The 4,095-nt window shown below is 67.6% G+C and overlaps 1 non-coding gene across 1 annotated transcript; it reads right to left on the bottom strand.

Annotated features, from left to right (window-relative positions):
* Positions 1–433: 433 nt before the first annotated feature.
* Positions 434–515, bottom strand: TRNAL-UAG (transfer RNA leucine (anticodon UAG)). The gene has a single exon. It is a non-coding gene; the product is annotated as a tRNA-Leu (tRNA).
* Between the last annotated feature and the right edge of the window lie 3,580 nt (positions 516–4,095).

The following is a 4,095-nucleotide window of genomic DNA, read 5'->3' as shown; positions in this document are numbered from 1 at the left end:
GGTCAGGAGTGAGGGGCACCGGCAGAGCTGGGGGGGGAAGCCCAGGGCTGTGGGGGGCAGGGGGCTGCGGGTCAGGAGTGAGGGGCATGGGCAGAGATGGGGGGGAGCCCAGGGGGCTGCAGGTTAGGAGTGAGGGGCACAGGGCTGGGCTAGCAAGGGGCCGGGATTGAGCCATGGGGGGGGGGGGGGGGGAAAGGATTTTATGGTGGTGAAGGGGTTAAAATAATCGGCGGTGAAAAGCCAACTTGTCTTGGCCGGGAATCGAACCAGGCCCCGCCGGTTGAAAGCCGGCTCCGCTCCCCGCTACCCCACCAGCACAGCGGAGCTAAGATCCCTTCCCTGGAAGGAGAGACTGGCTCCCCCCCCCCCAAACCAAGCGGGTGCTTCCTGTTGGGGGTGGCGCTATAAACGCACCCTCCAAAAAAACTTCTTCTGGCAGCGGTGGGATTCGAACCCACGCCCCCGGAGAGACTGGAGCCTAAATCCAGCGCCTTAGACCGCTCGGCCACGCTACCACAGGCGGCTGCCTCCCCTGTCGGGGGCTGGCAATGGGGTGGGAAAAGGCACAAAAAAGCCTGAAACCGGATTAAAAGGTGCGAAGCCACCGGATCCGGAGCCGCGTCCGCTTCTGCCCGGTTTCCTGCCTGCGGTGTAAACCAGCCGCGCTCGGCCTGTCCCCCTGGAGGGGGGCTGATTGGGCTTCCGGCCCCGCCCCCCAAATTACACCCGAAACCAGACAATCACCCAGGCGTGACCAATTCGGTCCCCAGTAAACCTGGGCCAGACCCGGTAGTGGGGAGGATCCGGAGCCGTGTAAACAGGACATGGTCCGAAATTTGAACTTGGCCTGGCTTCGCCCACCTGTTGGAAATTGAGGCAAGTATCTCGAGGAGATGTCGCACCCCCACCCCCCCGGAAGACCTCGGCGTACCCCCAGGGCGGAGACACCCCCCACTGGTACAAACCCATCTCGCCTCCGCTTCCTGCTACAGCAGGGCGAAGCTAATCTGCAGCCACCTCTGGGGTGGGGCGGCCGGTGACCCCTCGCCCAGCCCCGAGATGCAGCCACGTCTGGGGGGGCATAGCTGGTGACACAGGGACCCCTCGCTGAGATGCGGCCACCTCTGGGGCAGGGCAGCTGGTTGTGACCTGGGGACCCCTTGCCCAGCCCTGAGATGCGGCCACCTCTGGGGCAGGGTGGCTGGTGACCCGGGGACCCCTGGCCTGGCCCCGAGATGCGACAGCTGGTTGAGACCCGGGGACCCCTCCCCTGAGATGCAGCCACCTCTGGGGCGGGGCAGCTGGTTGTGACCTGGGGACCCCTCGCCCAGCGCTGAGACATGGCCAACTCTGGGGCGGCTGGTGACCCGGAGACCCCTCACCCAGCCCCGAGATGCGGCCACCTCTGGGGCGGGGTGGCTGGTGACGCAGAGACCCCTCCCCTGGCCCCGAGATGCGGGCACCTCTGGGGCAGGGCGGCTGGTTGCGACCTGGGGAACCCCTTGCCCAGCCCTGAGATGCGGCCACCTCTGGGGCGGGGCGGCTGGTTGTGACCCGGGGACCCCTCGCCCAGCCCTGAGATGCAGCCACCTCTGGGGCAGGGCGGCTGGTTGTGACCCAGGGACCCTTGCCTGGCGCTGAGATGTGGCCACCTCTGGGGTGGGGGCGGCTGGTGACCCGGGGACCCCTCCCCCAAAATGCAGCCACCTCTGGGGCGGGGTGGGTGGTTGTGACCCAGGGACCCCTCTCCCAGCCCCAAGACACAGCCAAATCTGGGGCGGGGCGGCTGGTTGTGACCCGGGGACCCCTCCCGCGAGATGCGGGCAGCTCTGGGGCGGGGCGGCTGGTTGTGACCCGGGGATCCCTCACCCAGCCCTGAGATGCGGCCACCTCTGGGGCGGGGCGGCTGGTTGTGACCCGGGGACCCCTCCCGCGAGATGCGGGCAGCTCTGGGGCGGGGCGGCTGGTTGTGACCCGGGGATCCCTCACCCAGCCCTGAGATGCGGCCACCTCTGGGGCGGGGCGGCTGGTTGTGACCCGGGGACCCCTCCCGCGAGATGCGGGCAGCTCTGGGGCGGGGTGGCTGGTTGTGACCCGGGGACCCCTCACCCAGCCCTAAGATGCGGCCACCTCTGGGGCGGGGCGGCTGGTGACCCAGGGACCCCTCGGCCAGCGCTGAGATGCTGCCACCTCTGGGGCGGGGCGGTGGGTGACCCGGGGACCCCGGGACCCCTCACCCAGCCCCGAGATGCGGCCACCTCTGGGGCGGGGCGGGTGGTGAGCCGGGGACCCCTCGGCCAGCGCTGAGATGCGGCCACCTCTGGGGCGGAGCGGGTGGGACCCAGGGACCCCTCACCCAGCCCCGAGATGCGGCCACCTCTGGGGCGGGGCGGGTGGGACCCGGGGACCCCTCGCCCAGCCCCGAGATGCGGCCACCTCTGGGGCGGGGCGCAGCTACACTTTAAGCACAGACGGGGGTCTGCAGCAGCTCCCATCCAGGCACCGAAGTCTCGCTCGGCCCCAGGTGGCCAAGTGGTTGAGCCGGAGGCGAGGGGCAAACCCCTTCCACACGACCGTGAAACAGCCGGGGGTGGGTGGGTGGGAGGCAGCAACGCTAACGAAGAGGATTAGCCAGAACGCAGCCCCCACTCCGCTCCCAGAGCCGGGGAGAGAACCCAGGAGTCCTGGCGCCCAGCCCCCACTCCCCTCCCAGAGCTGGGTGGAGAACAGGCTGTGTGTTGGGGTGAAATCCGCGGGGAATCGTCTCTTCCTGCCCCCCAAGACTGGGCAAGGACGTGGGGGATCCCAGAGAGTTCGACCGGAACCGGGCCCTGCCCGAACTCTGCCTCCAGCCCCATTTCAGTTTCCAGTGGGGAAACTGAGGCACAACAAGACAGGCACTTCCTCCAAAGCCTCCAAGGTAGGCACAAAACCCAGGAGTCCGAGTTCCAACCCACTCCCCACCCAGCACTAGAGGCAGAACCCAGGAGTCCTGCCCCCCCACTCTAACCACTGGACCCCACTCCCCTCCCAGAGCTGGGGATAGAACCCAGGAGTCCTGGCTCCCAGCCCCCCGGCTCTAATCTCACTCCCCTCCTGGAGCCAGGACTCCTGGGTTCTGTCCTGGCTCACCACTCCCCTGCCCAAACCACTGAACGTCACTCCCCTCCCTGAGCTGGGAAGAGAACCCAGGAGTCCTGGCTCCCAGCCCCTCCTCCTCTAACCCAGCCCCCACTCTCCTCCCAGAACCAGGGACAGAACCCAGGAGTCCTGAGATTTTTTGGTGTCTGGAACGACCCCCTGCCTTTTCCCCTGCCCCCCACTCTGCACAATCTCTCAGCCCCACACATCCCCCTTCTATGAAGCCAGACCCCATGGGAGCAAGGCCGAGCAGTTTAAGGCACAGCCCTGGTCCCTCCGGGGACAGGGGTTCAAATCCAACCCCTGCCAGGAGCCGGCTCGCCCCCCGCGCCCCCGGGGATTCAGCCTTTGCCCGCAGCCAGGCGAGGGGAACGGCTCCTTGCACGGTGCCTGGCCAGGCCGGTGCCCACCGTCTGCCAGCCTGCGGGCGCGGGATAGTGGGGAGCGCTGCTGCCTTCCGAGCCGGGTTCGATTCCTGGCCCGCCTGAGACAGCTCCAGTCCAAGGCCCCTTTCAGCCCTGCCGCAGAAGGCAGGAGGGGGAGGCTCCTGTTGTTACCCCTGGGGAAACTGAGGCAGTAAGAGCAGGCACGAAGGGCTATAAGCACAGAACTCATTCCTGACACACAGGGGGGTCGCTGAGAGCCAGGACACCTGGGTTCTCTCGCCAGCTCTGGGAGGGGAGTGGGGGCTGGTGGGTTAGAGCAGGGGGAGTCTGGGAACCAGGACTCCTCCTCCTCGGTTCTCTGCTCAGATCTGGGAAGGGAGTAGGGTCTGGGGGGCTAGGGGTGGGGCTGGGAGCCAGGACTCCTGGGTTCTCTCCCCAGCTCTGGGAGGGGCATAGGGGCTAGTGGTTAGAGCGCGGGGGGGTGTCTAGTGGGCCAGGACTCCTGGGTTCTAGCACCCACTCGGTTTGCCCACCCCACCCCCCGCTTACAGACACAAACGCACCTTGA

This window comes from Eretmochelys imbricata, chromosome 28, assembly GCF_965152235.1.
Source record: "Eretmochelys imbricata isolate rEreImb1 chromosome 28, rEreImb1.hap1, whole genome shotgun sequence".
Classification (NCBI taxonomy): Eukaryota; Metazoa; Chordata; order Testudines; family Cheloniidae; genus Eretmochelys; species Eretmochelys imbricata.
Note: the sequence above shows the minus strand (reverse complement) of the source record. Positions and strands in the feature narration are given on the sequence as shown.